Source organism: Castor canadensis, chromosome 12, assembly GCF_047511655.1.
Source record: "Castor canadensis chromosome 12, mCasCan1.hap1v2, whole genome shotgun sequence".
NCBI classification, from domain to species: Eukaryota; Metazoa; Chordata; class Mammalia; order Rodentia; family Castoridae; genus Castor; species Castor canadensis.
This window is the reverse complement of record NC_133397.1, coordinates 92,915,932-92,941,695: the sequence shown is the minus strand read 5'-3', so window position 1 is coordinate 92,941,695 and position 25,764 is coordinate 92,915,932. Positions and strand designations below refer to the sequence as shown.

The 25,764-nt window shown below is 38.0% G+C and overlaps 1 protein-coding gene across 3 annotated transcripts in view; it reads left to right on the top strand.

Annotated features, from left to right (window-relative positions):
* LOC109687857 (NBPF family member NBPF6-like protein) overlaps positions 1-25,764 on the top strand; it is a 480,343-nt gene that overhangs the window by 437,717 nt on the left and 16,862 nt on the right. The window contains exons 14-15 of one of the 3 annotated variants that reach the window (XR_012439854.1): positions 1,551-4,215; positions 6,043-6,425. The exons of 1 other annotated variant lie outside the window; for it this stretch is intronic. The gene's annotated coding sequence lies outside the window, so the exon portion shown is untranslated. Of the gene's footprint in view, positions 1-1,550; positions 4,216-6,042; positions 6,426-25,764 lie in introns of those variants that run through there. One more of the 3 variants, XR_012439855.1, reaches the window with a different exon arrangement.

Here is a 25,764-nt window from a genome sequence, read left to right as displayed (position 1 = left end):
TTCTGCCCAAAATTCTTTAGTGATATCATATTATCAAAAAACACAGGTCACATTCCTACATGGTGTGTGTCCTACAATCCTGTTTCCAATTGGATCTTTACGTTTGTTTCCTGCTACATCTAAATACTGGGAAGAATTTCATCAAGTCTTTGCTGAACCTTAAGATTCCTCTATCTGGAATGTTTCTTTCACCTTTACTCACTCAACAATTCCCTTTCATCCTGCAAGCTTAATATCAAGTTTCCTTTTGCTCAAAGTGAATTGTTCTGTGATAGTCTTCCTATGCTATTTGACTTTTCCTGTTACCATATTTTAGTCAGTTCATCTTCTGCTTCCATGTTGTATCCAAAGGTAGTCTCCATTGCTTCCATGTTTGTTTCTCCACTGAAACTCTCTTGAGGATGTACATGTTGTGTTTCTTCTTGTGCCCACACATGTAGCATATATGTGGGAGGGGAGTGAGGTTAGCGACTTGGCATAAAATAAGCTCTCAGTAAATATTTTGAATGAGTTAATGAATGACAGGTACACATCACTTTTAGCAGAGACAAACCTCATCATGAGGACATAGTAGATAAAAAGTAATTAGAAATTAAGTGGTGACTTTATAGGTGTTTAATATGCTTCCAAATTGTTCTCCATAGTTTTATAAAGTAGGTGTTATTCCCCCAATTGTAGAGATGATAATAGATTTAAAGATGTTAAATAATTTTCCAAAAGTCATAGAAGTAGTTAACGTGGGATTCTAATTGTCTGTGTGAATTTAAAATCCATCATAGCTAGTACAATAAACTTTCTGTAGTAGTAAGAACTCAGTAAATAAATTTAAATTAGTACTTTTCTGTATTAGTTACGTCAATTAATACAGGAACATGTCTAATAGTTTATCATAATACTGCCTTTGGGAAGGAAAGTTTTTGCCTATACATAGGTATTTTTTGTGTATTCTATTTAGAAATTGAAACATTTTACTCAATAAAGATTATGTGTTCTGTATTAGCTTGATAACATTCTGGTTGAATTTTTTTAAAGTCAGGTAAGATGATACAGTGTTGATACTTACATATGTAGAAGTCTATAAGAATGTTCTTAATTTATTTGAAGCTAAGTTGTTACTGGTTTTTCCTGATAACTGTCATATTTAGAAAAAACAGGTGTTAAGTTACTGTTGCAGATATTTTCCTCTTCTGATTTTCTTCACAACCAACATTTCTTTCATTTTCTGATCAATAAGTGAAAGAATGAGACAACTTTCAAAAGGACATGTGTTGTAGACATTTCAATACTTAAATCTGACTTTTTAATAATTGAAGAGCACTGTTGTTTTCTATTGCTGTCTTCTATTGTGTTGTTCAGCACATTATTTTTATTTTCTAAATAAAGCTGAATGAAATCAAGTTTTTAAAAACTATTTCAGATAACTTGAAATAACTATTTTAGAATTGGAGACTATTGAAGCTCAATATTTCTCAAATATATAAAATAATTGGAATAGTATATTTAAATAATCTATAAAAGAAAGTTTATGTTTTATTTTAATATCTGTGCAGGGATAATTGGTTAGTTAACCTCCTTAACTCCTGAAGACAAAAGTATTCAAATATCTGTAAGTTATTTTTATTTTTGATACTTTGGAAAATGTAATTCTAAATACCTTATGCTGTTATCTCTGTAGACTAAGTTGTTACAAAACGTAAACTATCTCATATCAAAATCAACAAATTATTCTTGTTGACACTAGGAACTATATAACAGGAACTGAAGGTGAACACATTCATTGATTCTTGATGAATATTCAATAAACTTAAAATATTTAATATTAGTGCATTTAATAAATCTAAGTTGTGGAATTGGAACTCCTAAAATCTAAAATATTATTATTTTGACAGGTCTTTCCTGACCATGCACTCTAAAGTAGAATCCTTGGTTATCTTTTTTTCTCAGTTTATGCTGATCTTTTTTTCTTATTGTAATCATATTGAGTTTTAATTCTGTATTTATATCATGTATTCCATTGTCAGCCTTGAGCATCTGAATTGCCTGACAAAATGTAAATGTTACTAAATGAACACAGATATAGTTTTATTTTCATGATACCATGATTTTAGATCATGGTATGGTGGGAGAGTAATATCGATCTGGGGTGCAAAGGGATCTAGCTCTATGTCTGACGGAGATTTATTCTGTGTGAACTGCTTTATGCATCTGTAACATGAAAAATGGGAGGAGGGAACCTGACAAAATTGTAGTGAATGATCACTAATAGTCTTTCCAGCATTTACTTAGAGGGTGCTGTAAAGATTATGGTTGCCTCTTAGGCAATAATAACTTAATATTACATATTGATATTTTAATATTTTTTATCTAAGTGGCACATGATCATTATGGTCCACATTTACAATCAATGGAGGAGCAGTGGCATTTGGTGTTATGCTAATGAGCAGCTGGTATCCTATAGTGATATGGCTTGGCATGTTAACACAAATGGTTTAAGTTTAAAATAATTTAATTTAAATAATGGTTTAAGTTTAAAATAATTTTTAAATCTGTGTTCTAAAGTATGGTCTATCCCTATAAACTGAATTGAATAATGAAATAGTCTGATGGACCATGTGAGTTTTACTTTGACAGTTTATTCTCTTTCATGAGTGAATCTTTTTAAGTTTCAAATTTTATATAATAAAATGACCTCAAAGAGATGGTTAATGATATTTTAAAAAGAAAATAGTGCTGAGATGAGATTAGCAGGTACTGGGGTCAAATTTGGTAGGAACTCATAAGTCAACATGAGGCTTGTGGTTTTCCATCTTACCCCGTGTAAAAGTACTTGGAAGATTTTGAGCAGACTTATAATGACTACTTGTATTTTTAAAATGTCAGCCTGGTGCAATATTTAGAATACCTTGAAGGAAAGGAAGGCAATGACTTCGGTGACATCGCAATAACAAAGGGATATTCTTTTCAAAAGTATGTTAGTGCTAAAGAAGGTACTAGTTGGATTCTGGTTAGAAGAGATCTAGAGGTGAAGACTTTCAAAATGCTGCTGTTTCTCTAGTTTTGGCTCTTCATTGATTCATCCTGTCTGTAGAACCAAAGTGTAAAAGATGTGTTTTAATGCCAAAAGCATCTCCAAAGCCAATGGTACATAACCCTTCCAGCATTCCTAATTTTAAATGTCTTGTGTGGTTTAAATCTCTCTCTCTCTGTCTCTCTCCATGTATAAATCTGCCTATCTATATATCCATCCATTCATCCATCCATCCGTCTATCTATGTACCTATCTATCCACGTATCTAACTATCTATCATCTGTCGAATCTATCCTCATCTGTCATCTTTCTATTATAAACTGGTATGCTTATTACAGTATCCTGTCATGGTGCAGCAAACTGGGCACTGACTGCTTTTGTTCGTTTGTGTGGGTGGGGTTTAAAAGGTGTAGGAAGGCTCTTCCTAAGCATAGCTTCTTAGGTGCTTAATCCTCCTGATGGAGAGCATTGTGTGGTTGGCTTCAGGCACCAGATTTAAGTGATCGTTGTTTATTTGATAATGCCTACTTACATAAGAGGAGGAACTTACTCCTTTAAAATCCTTGATTTAGCTTAGAAAAATACAGGAATGTATGCATGATGGAAAAACAAAGTTGAATTTAAAAATTGGGCATTATCAGTTGACAGTTAAAATTTAGACTTGTCATTGTTTGATTTGCATGATCCTTTCTCTAAATATGAGCAATTATGAATAATTGGTGTTTTAAAATTAATTTTGCTTTTGTAAATAATTTAAAACCCTTTCCCTTTAATGGTAAAATTTGGAAAGTGATCAAGTCTGAAGATAGAGTTGGAGGTTATTTGTTTGCTAACTCTACATGTAAGTGATTAAGTTGATTTTATTTTCTCAAAAAACATTTTATAGGTTTTTATTATTTAAGCGGTCCATGAAATCTTAATCAATTGCTTTCTTCTATTATTGTGCTGTTTAAACTATGTATAATAGTAATAAATGGTATATATAATAATAAAAACCGGTATTCTTAAATAGTCTGTCATTGTAAAATAATATATTCCAAGAAAGTAATTTATTTTTGTGAATTTAAAAAAATAGATCAAGTGCAAATGGGGTATTTTGTGGACAGCTTGGTGCCATGTACATTTTCAGGGAAGCCCTCAACCCAGCACAGATAGTTGCAACTTATCAATTAGGACCTGGATGTAAGGTGAGAGTGACTATTTGTTATAAATTCCATGTAAACTTTGAATTGTTATTGAGGTGTAACATGATATTCAGTGAAAAGTCTTCAGTATGGTTTAAAAGTCTTCTCCATTTTTGAAACTCAGTTATTGTGATGTCCCTGTTTTGTTTAAAAAGTGTTTTTCTCTTTTTAGCTGTTTTTTCCTTCATGAATTGTTTTACTCCTCAGACTGTCTTCTAATGTTGAAGACCTTCCTTTTATGTATCCATTCTCAAAAACTAAATGCAAGCTCCTAATCCCAGCCCTGGGGAGGAGATGTAGGAGCATCGTGAGTTCGAGGCCAGCCTGAGCTACATACAGTAACCCTGTCTCAAAAACAAACAAAGAAACTACATTACTAAATCTCTACATTATATTATAAAAGTATAACTTGTCAAATTAGAGGTGGCTTGCCAAAAATAGTGAAAAACTTAGAAATAAAATAGTACAAAATGCTATGTATAACTGAAATTCTTTAAGTTTAGCAACTGGTTTTATCTTTTGCAGAAAGTTAGGAAAGTATCCTCATCTCACAAAACCTATTAGTGTCAGGCTTCTGCATGTTACATAGCTAGTTTTCCCAGCATCACTTGTTGGAGAGGCTGTTTTGTCCATTGTATGTTTTGGGCTTCTTTGTCAAAGATCACAAGCCACTAGTTTTTGGGTTGTATTTCTGGGTCTTCTGTTCTCTTTCATTGGTCGTTATGTCTGTTTTTGTGCCACTACCATGCTGTTTGTTTTGCTTTTGTTTATTTCCTGTGGCTCTATAGTTTAAATTGAAGTCTGGTATTCTGATACCTCCATTGCTAACCTTTCTGCTCTTGGATCACTTTTGTTCTTTCGGATCTTTTAGGGATCCACATGAATTTTTGCTTTGATATTTCTATATCTACAAAGAATGACTTGGGATATTGATGGGCATTGCATTGAATGTGTAGATTTCTTTCAGTAATATAGCCATTGTTGTGGTATTAATTCTGCCAATCCATGAACGTCTTTTCATCTTCTGGTACCTTCTTTAGTTTCTTAGTTTTCATCATAGAGGTCTTTCATCTCTTTGCTTAGGTTTATACCTAGGAATTTTATTATGTTGTTATTTTATTATTGTGAGTGGTATTTGCCTGATTTTTTTCTCAGCCTGTTTATTTTTGGTATATAAAAAAATCTGCTGATTTTTGTATGTTGATTTGGTATCCTGCTACATTGCCAAAATTGTTTGTTAGATCTATAAGGCTTTTTTGGTGGAATCTTTGGGGTCTTTTAAGTATAGAATCATATCATCTGAAAATAGAGATGATTTGACTTCTTCCTTGTCTGTTTAAATCCCCTTTCTTTCTTTCTTTCTCTAGTCTTAATACTCTTGCTAAAAATTCTAATATTATGTTGAATAAGACTGGTGAGAGTTGACACCCTTCTCTTACTCCTGAATTTAGAGGAAATGATTTTAGTTTTTCCTCACTTAGTATGATGTTGGCCCTAGGTTTGTCATATACAGCCTTATTATTTTGAGATATATTCTTTGGTGCTTAGTTGCTTCAGGGATGTTGTCATGAAATGATGTTGAATTTTGTCAGTCTTTTTCTGCATCCATTGAGATTACTGTGTGATTTTTTTTTTTTTACTGCTTATGTGTTCTATTACATTATTTATTTGGGTATGTTGAACAACCTTGCCTTACATTTCTGGAATGAATCAACTTGATCATGGTATATGACCTTTTTAATGTGCTGTTGGATTCAATTTAGAAGTGTTTTATGAAGATTTTTGTATTTATGTTCATTGAAGAGATGGATTTTAATTCTCTTTTTTCAGTGTGTCCTTGTCCAATTTTGGAATGAGTAATACCCACTTTATAAAATGAGTTTGGTAAGTTCCTTCCCTTTCTAGTCGATGGAATGTTTGAGGAGTATTGCTGTTAGTTCTCTAAAGGTCTAGTAGAATTTGGCTGTGAATCCTTTGGTTCTTGGGCATTTATTTTTTGGGTGACTGTATTACTACCTCAATATCATTACTTGTTATAGGTTAATTTAAGTTGTTTACATCTTCTTTGTTCAATTTTGATAGGTGAAGTGAATCTAAAAATGTATCCATTTTTTCTAGATTTTCCTGTTTATTTGAATGTAGGTTTTGAAGGTATTACCTCATGATTTTTTGTATTTCATTAGTATTTTTTGTAATACCCCTTTTCATATCAATTTTATTAGTTTGTATCTTTTCCCTCCTTTTAGTTAGATTTTGTAAGGGTTTATCAATCTTACTTTATCTTTTCCAACATTTTGATTCATTGATTCTATGTGTAGTTTTTTTTGAGGGGGGGATGTATTTCATTGATTTCTACACTAATCATTATTATTTCTTTTCATCTGCTGATTTTTGATTTGGCTTGTTCTTGTTTTTCTTGGATCTTAGCCTGCATCATAGGTATGTTAAGTGATCTTTCTTTCTCTTTCTCCTTCTTTCCTTCCTTCCTTCCTTCCTTTCTTTTCTTTCATGTAGGCTTTCACAGTTATAAACTTTCCTTTTACCACTGCCTTGCTGTATTCCAAAGGTTCTGTTTGCATTTTCATTAGATTCTAGGATGTTTTCCTGTGGTTCAGATAAAGGAAGCAGTGTGGAGAGGACTATGAGATGAATTCAGAGAGTAACAAAAGACTTGTAGTGACTTCGATTTTTCTTCCTGAGTTAGGCAGAAAGCTGTTGGATAGTCTGGAGTGCCCTGGCCTGATATGAAAAGGATCACTCTGGCTGTTGTGTTATATAGGTGACAAATATGGCGAGTTAGGAGGTTATTGCAGCTGTTTTGGTGAAACATGACTGTAGTGTAGATATGGATAATAATAGTGGAAAATATTGGGAACTGACTGGAGTTTTGACAAATTATGCCTAAGTAAGCCAAGACCAGCTTTTGGGAGTGTTTTGCAGATAGGATATTCTATCACTGCCAATATGGGATAAGGGAGCAGGAGAGCATTTGGAGGATAAAGACATGTATCTGCTGTAGTATAAGGCACTTGTTCATTTGAGATGTTCAAAGAATTCGTTTTCATGTTCTTTAAATCTAGAATTTTTCTAGCTATGTCTTGGTGTTGGTCATTCTGAGTTAATTTTGTAGATATTGGTGTGCAGTTTTGTATATAGTTTTGTAACTTTTTAACCTATCAGGAAAGTGGGTTTTTTTTACATTGCTTAGTGTTTTTCTTGCTTTGGCTTTCTTTAGAGACTTGACTCTACATGTTTGATCTTCTTGTCTTCTTTTTCCTATTTGTTACTTTTTCTTAAACTTTATCTCCATTTCTCTCTGATTTCAGAATCTAAGAATAAATTCACAGAAAAGTTATATGCACAATGCTACAAAATTTTATTCCTGAACCGTTTGAAAGTCAGTGCTGACATAACACCCCATCATTCCTGATTGCTGTGTTTATAAACAAGAACATTCTTTTACAGACTTATTATCTAACATAATATCAAAAGGTTAATGAGGATGGGTCAGTGCCATCTAATCCTCAGACATGACAGAAAGTTTGCTAATTGTTCTGTAATGTCCTTCATGGGAGAAGATCCAGTTCATTATGTTTGTTGTAACTATCTTTAGCCTGCTGACCTGGAACAGTTTCTCAGTCTTTCCTTCATTTTCTATATGGATACTCTCCTCACCCATATGGATTCTCTACTCACTCTTTGGGTCACCTATTACACCTGATGGATCCCCTCTTATCTGTTCCTCAGCTCCAGCTCCCCCTATTGGACCTGTCTGTCTGGCTGATATACTCCTCATTCTTCTGGTCTGTCTGTTGCTGGGCAGCCCTCTTACTGAGGCATTGCCTTTTTCCTGGAACTCTGATAATCAATGCCAGGAAGCTTCCCTAAACATATGTGGTCCTCATCCTGCTGGTGGACTGACTTTCCCTTGCCTGGCTGCCCTCCTCTGTGAAAGTACTTCTAACCTTCCTCAGGCTATAATCACTAGTGCCAGGAAGGTCTTCTAGGATGGTACTCTTCTTTCTCTGCTCAGGGTTCAAGAAGCCAAGCTACACATCAGCTGAATGCTTCCCAAACCCTACTGTAGATCCAGTTCCCTCATCTGCCACTCCCTTGAGACAATGCCCTCGTCATCCTGATGGGGCTCTGAGTCTCAATATAGATAAGTCTTCCTATGTGTGTACTCTCCTTACTTTTCATATATTTAGAAACTATTCTAGATAACAGCCCACACCACTCATCCTTGTCCTTTCAAGTGAATGTGTTATAATTTAGAATTCTGATACACTGAATTGGGTATGTTTCTCTAATAAGGATGCCAGATTCTTACTGTGCTTATGATGTGACAGATTGTGGCAAACTGCCTTGTCTCTATCCCTTTTCCCAATGCTGGTGTGATTATCTTCACCTTCCTATTCATTTTTGGCATGTCAGACAAAGGAACTCTCTTACATGGATATCTTTTGCTTGGGCTCTGTCTCTCCTTCACAGAGATCCCATTCTTACCTTTCTCAGACTCTGAGTAGACACCCTCCCCATTTTCCCAGGCTTTGAGACCATGTTGGAGTCCCTGTGTGATATAGTTGTCACCTAGCTCAGGGATTTGCCATTCTTATGGGCCTCTGCAACTTCTCCCCAGTACCTTTAGTGTGGGCTTCTACCTTGCTTAGTCCTACTAGGTAGCTTTGTGAATTGTTATAAAAGGACAAGGAAGACGAAGAGAAAGAAGTCTCCGTTTCCTTGTTGACAAATTAATAGCTTTATTGAGATGTAATCTACATATATACAATTCATCTGTTTAAAGTGTGAAAATAAAAACAGCTGGATTTTTATAGAATTGGTGCTGAATCTACAGATCAATCAACAATATGAGGTCTTCCAGTCCACGTGTATTGAATGCCATCAGTGGGATTTTTAAATCTTGTCTCACAGTTTTTTATTATAAAGTCTTAAGCTTTTGTTAAATTAATTCCTTAGTACTTCATTAGTTTTGTTGCTCATGTGAATATAATTTTTACTAGCATATGTTAAAATATTATGTGAGGGGCTTCATTGTGATATTTCCATTCATGCAGATGTTGTACTTAGATCATATTCACCCCTTTGATTGCTCTTAAGATGAGATCTTACAAACATTTTGTCCTGGGCTGCCATGGTACCAGGATCCTCCTAATCTGAGCCACGTACGTAGCTAGGGTGGCTCATACGTACATGCATACCTATGTACGTACATGGCCTTTACATACGCACAATGTACTTTGATCAGATTCTTTCTCCCTACCCTCTCTTTTCACCCTCCTATCTTCTGCTGGTTCCCACCTCTGAATAGTCTACCATGTATATTCATGTACTTCATTTATTTATTTATTTACATTTAGATTCTATGGGAGAGAAAATCAGGTAATTCTCCTTCTGAGTCTGCTTTGGTTTTCTAAGCATGATGATATCTAGTTCCCACAAATAACATAATTTCAGTCTTTATGACTGCGTAATACTCCACTGTGTATATATACGACATTTTCTTTATCCAGTTATCTGTTGGTGGGCACCTAGGCTGATGCCTTAACTTGGCCATTGTGAATAAGTTTGCAATAAACATGGGTGTGAAGGTATCTCCATTGTATGACTTATTTTTGTTAAGGTTATATGCCCAAGAGTGGTATAAAAATCATATGGTAGTTTTATTTTTCGTTTTTTGAGCAACTTCCATGTTAACTTCCAAAGTTCATTAATGCAAATTCTCACCAACAGTGTATAAGGGTTCCTTTTCTCCCACATGCTGAACAATGTTTGTTGTTTTCTTCGTGATTGCCATTCTTGACTCAAGAGATAGAATCTCAATGTTGTTGCTTTTAAAAAAATTAGCATATGTGAATCGTACAAAGGGTTTTCATTGAGATATTTACATACATGCATATGATCAAATTCATCTCCTCTGTTACTTTTCTTACCTCTCCCTATAGTCCATTTTAAAACAACGGTTTTCATTATTCGGTTTTCATTCATGTGTATGAAGTACTTCAATCATATTCACCTCTTCCTACCTTCCCACTCCCTGGTTCCCACTCCCAAATAATCTCCATTATTTTATAAGTTCTAGATTCCACACAAGAAAGAGACTATGTGACATTGGTCTTTTTCAATGGGGCTTATTTCACTTAGTATCATGGTCTCTAATTCAGTCCATGTACTTGCATAATTTCATTCTTCTTTATGGCTGAATAATACTCAACTGTGTACACACTCCACATTTTCTTTTTTCTGTCATCCTTGATGAGCACCTAGATGGATTCCATAATTTGGCTGTTTTGAATAATGATCTACACATGGGTGTATGCAGGTAACCCTTTTATATACTGGCTTATATTCCTTTGGATATATGCCCTAGAGTGGTATAGCAGAATTACATGTAGTTCTATTTTTAGTATTTTGAGGAGCCTGCATACTGATTGACATAGAGGGTACAATAATTTACATTTTCCATCAACAGCATATAAGTGTCCTCTCCCCACCAGTTGTCATCAGCCTTTGTTTTTGTTTGTTTTCTTGTGGAGGTCCACTCAGACTGGGGTAGAGTGCAATCCCAGTGTCCTCATGATTTACATTTCCATTTTGCCTAGGGATGTTGACCAGTTCTTCATGTATTTATGGATCATGTGTGCCTCTTTGAGAACTGTCTCTAAAACTCATTTCCCCAATTTTTACTTGTGTTGTTTGTTATTTTGATGTTTAATATTTATGTATAATTTGGATATTAATCCTGTGTCAGATGGATTGAAGAGATTTTCTCCCTTTCTGTTGCTGTTTACTCTATTATCTTCTTTTGTTGTGGGAAGCAAAGTCACCAAGAACACTTTGCAGGAAGCAGGAATTTTATTATTCTAGCATACTCAGGGGAGATAAATTCTCAAAAGCCCTGAGCCCAGATCAGAGTCAGGAAAGGAGTTGTATACCCCCCAGGTGGTTTATGTAACCTGGATTTTTGCAGTATATGGTTCACAGGTGGTCAAAAAGACAAGTCAGTTACAGAGAAACAAGTTGGTTACAGACTTACCTCTCTAACTCCCCTACAGAATGTGGTCACTGTTATAGAAACCTTGCAGAGCCTAGCTGGAGGTCTTGTGTCACTTTTGAACTTGCAGAAAGCTGCTTGTAGTCCTCAGAGCAGGGAATTCAAGGTAAATTCTGAACACACTGTAAATCCCAGAAAAATAGCCACATTGGCTCCAACATTCCCCTCCCCCCTTTTTTTAACTTTTTTTTTAGTTCTGAATTTTATTTTTCAATTTTTACTGTTTTATTATTCATATGTGCATACAAAGCTTGGGTCACTTCTGTCCCCTGCCCCCACCCCCTCCCTTACCACCCACTCTGCCCCCTCCCTCTCCCCCCACCCCCTCGATACCCGGCAGAAACTATTTAGCCCTTATCTCTAATTTTTTTGAAGAGAGAGTATAAGCAATAATAGGAAGGAACAAGGGTTTTTGCTAGTTGAGATAAGGATAGCTATACAGGGAGTTGACTCCCATTAATTTCCTGTGCATGTGTGTTACCTTCTAGGTTAATTCTTGTTGATCTAAACTTTCCTCTAGTTCCTGGTCCCCTTCTCCTTTTGGCCTCAGTTGCTTTTAAGTTATCTGCTTTAGTTTCTCTGCATTGAGAGCAATAAATACTAGCTAATTTTTTAGGTGTCTTACCTATCCTCACCCCTCCCTTGTGTGCTGTCGCTTTTATCATGTGCTCAAAGACCCATCCCCTTGTTGTGTTTACCCTTGATCTAATGTCCGGTATGAGGGAGAACATATGATTTTGGTCTTTTGGGCCAGGCTAACCTCACTCAGAATGATGTTCTCCAATTCCATCCATTTACCAGCGAATGATAACATTTCATTCTTCTTCGTGGCTGCATAAAATTTCATTGTGTATAGATACTACATTTTCTTAATCCATTCGTCAGTGGTGGGGCATCTTGGCTGTTTCCATAACTTGGCTATTGTGAATAGTGTCGCAATAAACATGGGTGTGCAGGTGCCTCTGGAGTAACCTGTGTCACAGTGTTTTGGGTATATCCCCAAGAGAGGTATTGCTGGATCAAACGGTAGATCAATGTCTAGCTTTTTAAGTAGCCTCCAGATTTTTTTCCAGAGTGGTTGTACTAGTTTACATTCCCACCAACAGTGTAAGAGGGTTCCTTTTTTCCCGCATCCTCGCCAACACCTGTTGGTGGTGGTGTGGCTAATGATGGCTATTCCATCAAGGGAGAGGTGGAATCTTAGTTTGGTTTTAATTTGCATTTCCTTTATTGCTAGAGATGGTGAGCATTTTTTCATGTGTTTTTTGGCCATTTGAATTTCTTCTTTTGAGAAAGTTCTGTTTAGTTCACTTGCTCATTTCTTTATTGGTTCATAAGTTTTAGGAGAATTTAGTTTTTCAAGTTCCCTATGTATTCTGGTTATCAGTCCTTTGTCTGATGTGTAGCTGGCAAATATTTTCTCCCATTCTGTGGGTGTTCTCTTCAGTTTAGAGACCATTTCTTTTGATGAGCAGAAGCTTTTTAATTTTATGATGTCCCATTCATCTATGCTATCTCTTAGTTGCTGTGCTGCTGGGGTTTCATTGAGAAAGTTCTTACCTATACCTACTAACTCCAGAGTATTTCCTACTCTTTCCTGTATCAGCGTTAGCATTTGGGGTCTGATATTAAGATCCTTGATCCATTTTGAGTTAATATTGGTATAGGGTGATATACATGGATCTAGTTTCAGTTTTTTTCAGACTGCTCACCAGTTTTCCCATCAGTTTTTGTTGAAGAGGCTGCTTTTTCTCCATCTTATATTTTTAGCTCCTTTGTCAAAGAGAAGTTGGTTATCATTGTGTGGCTTCATATCTGGGTCCTCTATTCTGTTCCACTGGACTTCATGTCTGTTTTAGTGCCAGTACCATGCTGTTTTTATTGTTATTTCTTTGTAATACAGTTTGAAGACAAATATCGTGATATCTCCAGTATTGTTCTTTTGACTGAGTATTGCCTTTGCTATTTGTGGCCTCTTGTGTTTCCATATAAATTTAACGGTAGATTTTTCAATGTCTTTAATGAATGTCATTGGAATATTGATGGGAATTGCATTAAACATGTAGATTACTTTTGGGAATATAGACATTTTTACTATGTAGATACTACCAATCCATGAGCATGGGAGATCTCTCCACTTTCTATAGTCTTCCTCAATCCCTTTCTTCAGAAGTTTATAGTTTTCCTTGTAGAGGTCGTTCACATCTTTTGTTAGGTTTACACCTAAGTATTTGATATTTTTAAGGCTATTGTAAATGGAATTGTTTTCATGTATTGTTTTTCAGTTTGCTCATTATTAGTGTATAGAAATGCTAATGATTTTTCTGTGTTGATTTTATATCCTGGTACCTTGCTGTAGCTATTGATGATGTCTAGAAGCTTCTGAGTAGAGTTTTTTGGGTCTTTAAGGTATAGGATCATGTCATCTGCAAATAAGGATATTTTGACAGTTTCTTTACCTATTTGTATTCCTTTTATTCCTTCTTCTTGCCTAATTGCTCTGGCTAGGAATTCCAGTACTATGTTGAATAGGAGTGGAGATAGTGGGCATCCTTGTCCAGTTCCTGATTTTAGAGGGAATGGTTTCAGTTTTTCTCTGTTAAGTACAATTCTGGCTGTATGTTTCTCATATATAGCTTTTATAATGTTGGGGTACTTTCCTTCAATTCCTAGTTTTCTTAGAGCTTTTATCATGAAATGGTGTTGGATCTTATCAAAGGCTTTTTGTGCATCTATTGAGATGATCAAGTGGTTTTTGTCTTTGCTTCTGTTAATGTGGTTTATTACATTTATTGATTTTCATATGTTGAGCCAACCCTGCATTCCTGGGATGAAGCCTACTTGTTTTGGTGAATAATCTTTTTGATGTGTTGTTGCATTTGGTTTGCCATTATTTTGTTGAGGATTTTTACATCAACGTTCATTAAGGAGATTGTCCTATTGTTCTCCTTTTTGGAGGTGTCTTTGCCTGGTTTTGGGATAAATGTAATATTGGCTTCATAAAATGTGTTAGGTAGTTTTCCTTCCCTTTCTATTTCATGGAACAGTTTAAGGAGGGTTGGTATCAGTTCTTCTTTAAAGGTCTGATAGAAATCAGAGAATCCTTCTGGTCCTGGACTTTTCTTTTTGGGGAGACTCTTGATTGCTGCTTCAATTTCATTTTGTGTTATAGATCTATTCAGGTTATTAATTTCCTCTTGGTTCAGTTTTGGATGATCATATGTGTCTAGAAATTGTCCGTTTCTTTAAGATTTTCGAAATTATTTGAATATAGGTTCTCGAAGTAGTCTCTGATGATTTCCTGGATTTCCATAGTGTTTGTTGTTATCTCCCCTTTAGCATTCCTGATTCTACTAATTTGGGTTTTTTCTCTCCTCATTTAATCAGGTTTGCCAGGGATCTGTTGATCTTGTTTATTTTTTCAAGAACCAACTTTTCCTTTCATTAATTCTTTGTATGGTTTTTTTTGGTTTCTATTTTGTTGATTTCAGCCCTTATTTTTATTATTTCTCTCCTATTTTTTGAGGGGGATTTGCTTGTTCTTGTTTTTCTAGGAGTTTGAGATGTATCATTAGGTCATTGATTGGGGATCTTTCAATCTTTTTAATATATGCACTCATGCCTATAAACTTTCCTCTCAGAACTGCCTTTGCTGTATCTCATAGGTTCTGGTAGGTTGTGTTTTCATTTTCATTGAATTCTAGGAACGTTTTAATTTCCTCAGTGTCCCATTATTCATTAAGTAATGAGTTATTTAATTTCAGCTGTTTGCAAGTTTTTTGTCTTTACTTTTGTTATTGAGTTCTGGTTTTATTGCATTGTGATCAAATAGTATGCCCGGTATAATTTCTGTTTTCTTATATTTGCTGATACTTGGTTTGTGCCCTAAGATATGGTCTATTTTGGAGAAGGTTCCATGGGCTGCTGAGAAGAATGCATATTGTGTACAAGTTGGATGAAATGTTCTGTAGACTTCAAGTAGGCCCATTTTATCTATTGTATATTTTAGATCTTGGATTTCTTTATTCATTTTTTTTTGGATGACCTATCTATTAATGATAATGGGGTGTTAAAGTCTCCCACAACCACTGTGTTGGAATTAATATATTCTTTTAGGTCTTTCAGGATTTGTTTGAGGAAATTGGGTGCGTTGACATTGGTGCATATAGGTTGACAATTATTATTTCCTTTTGTTGTATTTCCCCTTTTATTAGTATGGAATGTCCTTCTTAATCTCGTTTGATGAATGTAGGTTTGAAGTCTACTTTGTCAGAGATAAGTATTGCTACTCCTGCCTGTTTTGGGGGGCCACTGGCTTGGTAAATCTTTTTCCAGTCTTTCATCCTAAGCCTATGCATATGTCGATCGGTGAGTTGGGTGTCCTGTAAGCAACAAATTGTTGGATCTTCCTTTTTAATCCATTTCATCAAGTGGTGCCTTTTGATGGGGAAATTAAGTCCAATAACATTAATTGTTAGTACTGATAGGTATGTGGTGGTTCCTGTCATTTAGTTTCTTAGTTGTTTGAAGGTTTGATTGTGTGTACCTAAGTTGAGGTTACTCTCTACTTTCTTGCTTTTTCTTTTCCTGTATTCTGGTGTTGCCTGTCCTTTCATGGTTATGTTGGGTTTCACTTTCTGAGTACAGAATCCCTTGAAGAATCTTTTGTAATGGTGGCTTTGTGGTCACATATTGTTTTAGTTTCTGCTTATCATGAAAGACTTTTATTTCTCCATCTATTTTGAGTGATAGTTTTGCTGGTTAGAGTATCCTGGGGTTGAAGTTATTTTTAGTCAGTGCCCCAAAGATCTCACCCCACGCTCTTCTTGCTTTTAATGTTTCTGTTGAGAAGTCTGCTGTGATTTTGATGGGTTTACCTTTGTATGTTATTTGTTTTTTCTCTCTTTCAGTCTTCAATATTCTTTCCCTAGTTTCTGTACTTGTTGTTTTAATGATAATATTTTGTGGGGTAGTTCTATTTTGATCTGGTCTGTTTGGTGTCCTGGAGACCTCTTGCATCTGTATGGGTATATCTTTCTCTAGATTTGGGAAATTTTCTGTTATTATTTTGTTGAATATATTGTGCATTCCCTTTGCTTGCACCTCTTCTCCTTCTTTGATGCCCATGATTCTCAAGTTTGGTCTTTTGATGGAGTTGGTGAGTTCTTGCATTTTCTTTTCACAGGTCATGAGTTGTGTAATTAATAGTTCTTCGGTTTTTTCTTTAAGTACCATTTCATCTTCGAGTTCTGAGATTCTGTCTTCTGTTTTGTTTTGCAATTGTCTTTCATTCGTTTTTCTGAGGTTTTCCATATCCTGGGTCGCTTCCTCTTTAATGTTGTCTATTTTTGTTCTGAGTTCATTTATCTGTTTATTAGTCGTGTTCTCTGTTTCACTTTGGTGTTTATAAATTGCTTCTATGGTTTCCTTTATTTCTTCTTTTGCTTTTTCAAATTCTCTATTTTTGTTGTCTTGGAATTTCTCGAGTGTCTCCTGTACATTTTGGTTGACCATATCCAGTATCATCTCTATAAAATTCTCATTGAGTTCTTTGGCATAGTTTATCTTCATTTTGTTGGAGTCTCTATATGAGTATCTGTTTTCTTCATTTTCCTCTGGTTCCTGTACTAATTTTTTGCTGTGGGGAAACTGGTTTTCCTGTTTTTTTCTGTCTTCCCTTCATTGCCTTTGATATTGTTATTGTTCCTGTACTGTGTGCAATTAAGTATTTTCTGGCTTGTAGTAATAACACTAGTGATATTTAGAATGAAAGGGTGAGAGGGGATGTAAAGCAAAGAAGTTAAAGGAAAAGGAAAAAAATAATCAAGTAGAAAAAAACAAAACAAATAAAAAAGTTTCAAAGGTATAAACAGGGAGAGACAGTGTACTAATCTATTGCAAGCTGAAAAGGCATTAGAGAGACAGAGGATTGAAAATAAAACATAAAAAGAGTAAAGATAAGAATAAAAATTAAAAAATAAATAAATGAAAGAAAAAAATATAAAATGAATAAAATAAAACAAAATAAAAAATAAAAACCTCCAAGTTCAAATGCAATGAAATTTCAGTCTTAATAAATTTGGTGTTCCTTCCTCATCCTGCAATCCTGGAGATGGTGCCTCAGATGTTGTTCTATAGTTGTCTCATCAAAGGGTAGACATAAAGTAGAACAAAACTGCACACACAAAAAAAATGCCCACCAAGTGTCCCAAGTTCAAATGCGATACAGTTTCAGTAAGTTTTTCAGCATGCAGGTGTAGTTTGGTTGTTTTCTCATCAAAGGTAAGGAGAGAATAAAAAGAGTCTGGAGACAGGTCTGTGAATGGCTATCTGTGGCTGTGGCTTGCCTGCCCGCTGCTGTCAGCCTGCTGTTGCTGGCGGCTTTATTTATGCAAATCTCAGGAGTTAGCTTAGCTCTCACCTGGCCCCACAGGCTTTGTTTACTCAGAGTCCTGTGCACGAACTGCTGCTTCAAGCTTTCCCCTTTCCAAGCACACTGGGGGTGGTGACACTGCACCCGCTTTCTCAGGCCTGTGTGTTTATTTACAGTTCACGTGGGAAGTGGGTCTTCCCCCCTCTCCTGTGGAGTTTTCCTCCCACCGCTGCTTTTACAAGCTTTCCCACTCCTGATTGCTGGACGTTGCTGCTGCTCCTGCTGGCCAGTGTGTTTGTTTACAGCTCACATGGGAGGTGGGTCTTCCCCTCTCTCCTGTGCGGTTTTCCTCCCCCTGCCACTCTCATAAGCTTTCCCGCTCCTGTTTGCTGGGTGTGCGCCCCCGCTCCCACCCTCCCTGGCCAGGCCAGGCTTGTTTATTTACAGTTCTGGGAAGGATTCCCCCTTCCCCCCCTTCGGAGCTCAGGGAGCCCCACCCTCTTTGCTACGTATCTTTATTGTTCTTATTGTTTATTATTCAGTTTCTCTTTTTTCCCCAGGTGGGGGTTGGTCTGTCCAGGGGGCTATGCTGGTCTGGGCCAGGGTTGTCTGTGAAAGTACAGCATACCACTTAGCTCACCTTGTCCACGTCTTCCCAAGCCGTCTGTGTGTGCAAGACTCATGGCCCAGGGGCCCTCCTGGTTTTTCTGTTTAACGTGAAGTGGAGATTCTCTGTGCAGGCTGGAGGTGTGGAGGGGTCAGAGTTTTGCCTCTCCTCGGTGGCCTTGCCTGCAAGGTGTGTCTCCAGCATTTCTCCAAGATTTCACTGTTAGGAGGCATGCTATCTGCTTCCTCCCTCTAGCCACCATCTTGGAATTGAAACCAACATTCCCCCCTTTGATGCTTTGATATTTTATTCGTCAAAGTGAATTATCTTTTTCTTCCTCGGGGATGGGATTCACTCTTTAGTAACCTTATAACAGATATAATTGTGCAGCCATTTTTCATTCCAGCATGTCTTCCAACAGGGTCAATATGGACCATATGACCAGTGGCAGCATGCATGGGAGTATAAGACAGCTCAACAGTACAATTACTACAGCCCCAAACATTGTTTTAAATCCTCCTGTTGTAGAGAACTATCATGGGGAGGGAGTTAGGTTTGTAGGAGGAAGCCAGAATAGAAACAACCAAAAACAATTCCATGTCCTGTTAGCAGGAGAAAAAAAGAAAACTACCAGAGAAACCTTTTGGTCCTGCTTTATCCCGCTGGGGCAGTTACTGCTATGGCTACTGACCAAAACAAGGCTACAGTACCAAAAAGAGAGATGGGTAAGGGGTGGCAGCACTTAAACATCACCACAGAACACTGCCCATGAGATACAACAGTCCATTAACTGTCCAGTTGACTCTTCAGGCTTCTGCCATGCATAGACTAGTTAGCTTCCAGTTTGTGACTAGGGCACGGTTTAAGGTCCCTTCCTCAGGGTCAGTTTGAGCAGAACGTTGGAGTCCGGTTTTCTCTTCTACTCAGGAGTTGCCTTCTTCACTTGGATGTGGTGGATCCATGGGGTGGTCTCTGCCACCTTCATTGCTGTGGGAGTGGTAGGATCACCAAATAGGGCCCTCTCTACTGAGGCTAGAGAGGCTGAAGATTCCACTCCTTTATCCAAACCTGGTTATGTGGCTTAAAGGAATGTACATCAGTGGTTAAGCTAATAGGGAGTCTTTCTCGAGCTTGGCAGTGTAGGTCATTGAACACTTTTCCCAAATTGCACATCTGTTGGAGCAAAGTTAGATTTCCTGTCTCTTTTAGATCTCCCTTAATGTCCTTTATTAGTGGGGATGGCCTTCCATAGAGAATCTCATAGGGCAAGAACCCAGTCCGTTTGGTGAGACTGATCCTAAGTAAAACTAATGGCAAGACCTGTTCCCATGTCAGGTGTGTTTTCTGAAAGAGTTTACTTCTCTGCATTTTTAGTGTCTGATTCATTATTTCAGCTTTCTGAGGCCAGTACACTGTATGAAGGTTCCAGGTTGTTTTTAGTTCCTTTGCCAGTGTTTAACAATTTCTACCACAAAAGCTGGTCCATTGTCTGACCCAATGGAGATGGGGATCCCTGGAATTATTTCCTTTAGTAAAGCATGGACCACTTCTTGGGCCATCTCCGTTTGGGTGGGGAAAGCCTCTACTCACCCAGAGAATGTACACAATCACCAGAAGATAGTTGTAGCCTGTGGTTTGAGGCAGCTCAGTGAAGTCTACTTCTAAGTCTTCAAAAGGGTAACTGCTCACATGTTGGACTCCCAGTTTAGGGAGGGGCCCCTGTTTGGGGTAATTTTTGGCACAATTTTCACATTGCTTACAAATATTGCTGACTAGGCTGGTGAGGCAGGGGACATAGAAATGTTGGCTCAGCAATTGCTTATGGGCCAGCTTTCCCATATGAGAGTCCCAATGAGTATTCTTTACAAAAGTGTGGGCCATTGTCTCTGAAATCACTATCCACCCATCTGTAAGCTTATCTCATTCCCCTCTGCAATATTTTCCTTTTTCTTGAGTAAAGCACTCACATTCATGACTGGAGTAATGTGGAACACATTCTGCCAGTGGAGTAGGAAGGAGTGCAGCAGTTACAGCCACAGGCACAACAAGTGATGCCCAGAGAGCTGCTTTCTGATCTGCTATCCAGTTTTCCAATGCCACCACAGACTTGCCCTTTTGATGCCCTGGACAATGGATAATGGTGACCTTTTTGCAGGCCCACACTGTCTCCAGGAGCTGAAGAATCTCTGACCCATACTTTATGTCTTTTTCTCCTGAGGTAATTAGTCTCTTTCTTTGTATATAGCCCCATGAACATGAAGAGTGGTAAAAGCATATTTAGAGTCTGTGTATATGTTAACAGTCTTTTTAGCTGCCAGGAGGAGGGCTCACATCAGTGCAACAAGTTCAGCTTTTTGAGCTGATGTGCCTATAGCTAGAGCCTGAGTTTACAGGACTGAATTCAGAGACAGCACTGCATAACCAGTATGTCTTGTTCCTTTTTTAAGGAAGCTGCTCCCATCTATGAATAGCTGGAGATCAGGATGAGCTAGGGGCCGGTCACCAAGATCAGGGCAGCTTGAGAAGACCTCATTAATCACCTCTACACAGCCCCGCAGCTGATGGGTCACCGGGTTTAATGTCCAGACAACTTCTAGTTTCACTTGTGGATTTTCACAGAGCATACTCAAGTATCTGACCATCCTGGCATTTGTCAGCCAGTATTGTCCTTGGTATTCCATGAGAGTCACTACAGAATGTGGGACCCTAACAGTTATTTCCCCTCCCAGTGTTAACTTTTCTGTCTCTGATACCAGAATACCAGCAAGGCTATGGCTTAGAGAGCTCACAAGCAGAGAGGCCATCCCTTTGCCATTGAATCCCACTGCTTGGAGAGATAAGCCACCGGGCGGATGCCATGAGCCCAGGAATTGAGTGAGGACTCCAATGGCCATGCCACTTCTCTCATGCACATAGAGGAAGAAAGGCTTTCTCACATCTGGGAGTCCCAGAGCAGGGGCACTAACTAATGACTCCTGGATGGCACAAAAAGCCTGTGGCTGTTCAGATTCCCAGACTAGAGGCTCCTTTTCACCCCCACTTTGTAGTTTCATACAGAGGCTTTGCTAGCAATAAAAAATTAGGTACTTAAATTCAGCAGAATACAACCACTCCCAGGAACTCACAGATTTGTCTTCTTGTAGTCAGAGTTGGGATTGAACAGACAGCTTGTTTTCTTTCTGCGCTGAGATTCTGTTGGCCTTGGAAGATGTGAAACCCCAAATGTTTGACCTGGTCTTGACAGATCTGAAACTTCTTTTGAGACACCTTGTATCCAGCTTCCCATAAGAGATGGAGTAGGAGCTCTGTCCCTTTAAGACAGTCTTGGTGGTTAGCTGCTGTAAGGAGGAGGTCGTCCACATAAGAGTATTCAGCCAGCTGCCTCTGTTGGGTATGCTCACAAATCTGATGCCAGAGTAGTTCCAAAGATGGTTAGGGAGTTCTTGAAACCCTGTGGAAGATGATGAGTCCAGGTTAACTGTTATTGCACCCTGACTGGTGGTCCTCCCATTGGAAAGCAAAGATGGGTTGGCTCACAGGTACCAACTGGATGTGGAAGAATGCATCTTTTAAGTCCAAGCATGAGAAGCAGGTTGCCTTTGCTGTTATCAGGGCCAACAAACTGTATGGGTTAGGAACCAACAGGTGCAGAGTGTCTGCTGCTTGATTGGCTCCCTGGAGATCCTGCTCTGGGCAGTAATCATTGGTGCCTGGCTTCTGAACTGGCAGCAGGGGAGTGTTCCAGGCAGATTGACAAGGTCTCAGGATTCCATAGTTTTAAAGTCCCTGGAGGTGATAAGATATCCCTTCTCATGCCTTCATCAGGATTGGGTATTGCCTCACTTACTGGAGTGACTCCTGGCTTTACGTCTATTACCACTGGAGGAATATTGACAGCTAGCCCCAGAGGATTTTCTTCAGCCCATACTCCTGGAACCTTAAAGGGCATCTCTGCCCTTTTAGGCAGTCTCTACTGAATGTAAGCTCCATTCTTCTGCCCAGTGAGTGATGAGGGCTAAGACCCTAGTGGTCCCTGAGGCAAAGCTCAAAGCTGCTTGTCCATCCTCCTGAAAACTGATTTGGGCTCATAGCTTACTGAGCACATCTCAGCCCATCAATGCTACTGGATGTTCTGGTATAACAAGAATCTCACGAGTCACGAGATACCCTCCCAGAATACATTTTTGGGGTTAGAATAATGGGTGGCGGGCTTGGATCCCTGCAGCCCCCACAATTGTCTGGTGTCTTTTTGAAATTGGTGCTACCCATTGGGTCACCACGTAATGCTCAGTGCCAGTGTCCACCATGAAATCTACAGGTTGGCTCCCAACATACAGACCATGGGCTCTTGGGAGCCGAAGAGGAACGAGCCTGGTCGGTCCTAATCCTCAGCCTCCTCAATGCTTTCAAGCCCCACAAAGTCCTCTTTCTCTTTTGTTGCTCTTTATTCAGCCTAGACCTGTGGACACTCATTTCTCCAGTGTCCCTTTTGGCAACAGAAGGTGCATTGATTTTTCTTTAGGGGCTCTGATCCCTGGGACCATACTTGTGGGGAGTTTCCTAGGAGCCCCTAGGCCCCTAGCCTCTACCCTGACTGGAACGGCGCCCTCCCTGTCCATTTAATGCTGCTTCCAGGAGATCTACGTTCCTTTTCATCTTTCATTCTGCCTCCTTTTGAGCTTCCTGGTCTTGGTTAACAAACACCTTGGTTGCCACTTCCAGAAGCTGTGATGCATTCATGCCTTCAGAGCCTTCTAATTTTGGTAACTTTGTTCTAATGTGCCCCTGGGCTTTCCCCAAAAAGGCGGCATTGATCATTCACTGATTTTCAGAAGCCTTAGGATTGAAGGGAGACTATAGATGGTTTGCTTTGTGTAGTCTCTCATAGAACTGTGCTGGGCTTTCATCAGACTTCTTTAAGTTGTCTGTGACTTTGTTCATGTTTATGGCCTTTCTTCCCCCTTCTTTTAGACTTGTCATCAAAGCCTCTCTTAGCTCTCTCAGAGCCTCTCTATGTCTGTATAAGTTGTCTTGGCCATCTGCTTGATTTGGGTCCCATGCAGGTTTAGCTTCTGGAAAAGCTGTCTGGGCATAGGCTCACACACATTTGTGCCATTGGGGACATGAGCCTCAAGCCAATGAAGGGCTGCCTGAACAACTTGTCTCCATTCCTCTGTGCTAAGGAGCATCTGGAGCATTTGAGGAGGAGCCTTTTTCTTTTTTCCTTTCTTTTAAGAGTCCCTGTATTTGTTGCCCTTGTCAACACAATCTTACAGTTGTCTTCAAAGCATTTGTTAAGCCAAGGAGGAGGATGAACTACCAATGCCTACCATACGTCTATATAGGGGAACTGGTCAGGATGACCTGGTGTTCCTGTCACTACCCGATAGACCCTACCAATGGTTTCCTGACCTGGAGATCCCCTGGAAGGCCATCAACCCTAAAGGACACCCAATCTATTTGACAGAATCTCCAGAGTTTCTGGGATGTGAGTTCTACACTGTAATCTCCTGTGTACCCTCCCTTGTAGTTGTCAAGCATACATTGCAAAGGAGTCTTTTTACTTTGGCTCACACCCATATTGAGACAAGGTACAAGAGAATCGGGGAGTTTGGAAATGAGGTATGAGTCCTCAGTTTCCACCACAAAGGGAAGACAGACAACTTTTGCTTCATCTGTCCCTAGCCACTCTCCTCGTGGAGATATTTCAGACATCTCATAGCCATAATGAGCCTGTATAAACCCTGGACCACTGCCCCAAGGGTGTCACCCTAGACCATATGGGAATGCCTCTGGCTTCTGGAAATGACTGTACACCATGTGGTGACCAAAGTCACACTCCTTTTATGCTCTCAGTTGCACTTCACACATTCATCCAAACTATTTATTTTTGTATATTAATTTTATATTCTGTTTCTTTTCTGTCAGTGTTCATCAAATCTGAGAGTTTTCTGAATATGTGTATCTATTTATTTTTACAGTATTTGTAACTTAATCCAGGTCCTCACACTTGCTAGGCAAGTGCTCTGTCACTTGAGCTATGCCCGCAGTTCATAATGGATACGTGTGGAGAGAGTGGGTACCCTTGAGTTGTTCCTGATCTTACAGGAAATGCTTTCAGTTTTATGTAAATGAAGTTTCATGTTGAGAGTTTCCTTTGCTAGTGAATAGAAATACAGTTGATTTTTTGAAAATTAATTTTTGTATTTATTTTAACTCTTAAAAATGTATTTTAAACTGATACATTAAGCCATAAAAAGTATACATATTAATGGGCCAATGTGTAGCATTTGACACATGTTTGAATTGCATAATGTTTAGATCAGATTAAGCATTTATTTCCTTGAATATTTATCATTTCTTTATGTAGAAAACTTTCAAAATTCTTGTAGATTTTTGAAATGTACAGTACCTTATTTTTATCTGTTGTCTCTGTACTATGCAATAGCACACCTGAGCTTCTTGTTCCTCTGTTACTGTATCTTAGTTACCCAAAGTCTTATATAGTTAAAAATTGCTTTGAAATCAATCAAGAGACTAAAAATAAAAATGTTTTAATTCCATCTTTATAATTGAATAATTAAATTTAAGGGTACTCTTTATTTTCCATGTGGATTTTTACATGGGTTCACTTGCTATCAGCATGAAGGAATTCTCTTTTTTTTCCCTCTTAAAGTAGATGAGGTAGCAACTGATTATTTCAGAATTGTCTTATTCAGGATGAGTTGTATAATGCTTTTGGATTTGGAAGATAGCTTTTCTAAATACGTACACTTGTTTGAAATTTTTTGGCTGTACTGAGGTTCACACTCAGGGCTTTGTGCTTGCTAGGTAGGTGCTATGGGTTGAATTTTTCAGCACTTTTCTTTTTTCAAAAAAACATTTTTGTTAGTATATGATAGTGTTGCAGGGTTTTTTTTTGTGACATTTGGATATATAGATGTATCATACCCCGATTTGGTTCATCCAAATGGACAATGGAAGATTATTTTCCCTGATACCACAATCCTCTTCTTAAAGTGACTTAAACAGATTTCAATGTTCTATATTTATACCTGTGTAGAAAGTACATCAAACATATTCACCCTCCTTTACACTCTTCATTTACCCTTCCCCTCCCACTCTCCCTTCCCCTTAACATAATTTGTTTCATATTCCTATCCTTCATTATTTGTTTGTTCCTCATTCAGTGAGGATTTTAACTTGGTATTTTACCTGTAAACATATTGTGCTTAAGTCAGTCTAACCTCCTTCACTGTTATTATTGCCTATGCCAATATGTTCCAGTGAACTGCCTACACTTTCTTGCACTTGTTTCAAGGATCAGGCTTTATATTAAGGTCTTTGATCCACTCTGGATCAATAATTTATATGGGGTGAAACATGAATCCAGTTTCAATCTTCTATATACAAATATCCAGTTTCCCCAGCAAATGGTATACAGATTTCATTGAAGAGGACTTTCATTTCCTTTGTTAAGTTTATTCATAGGTATTTTAT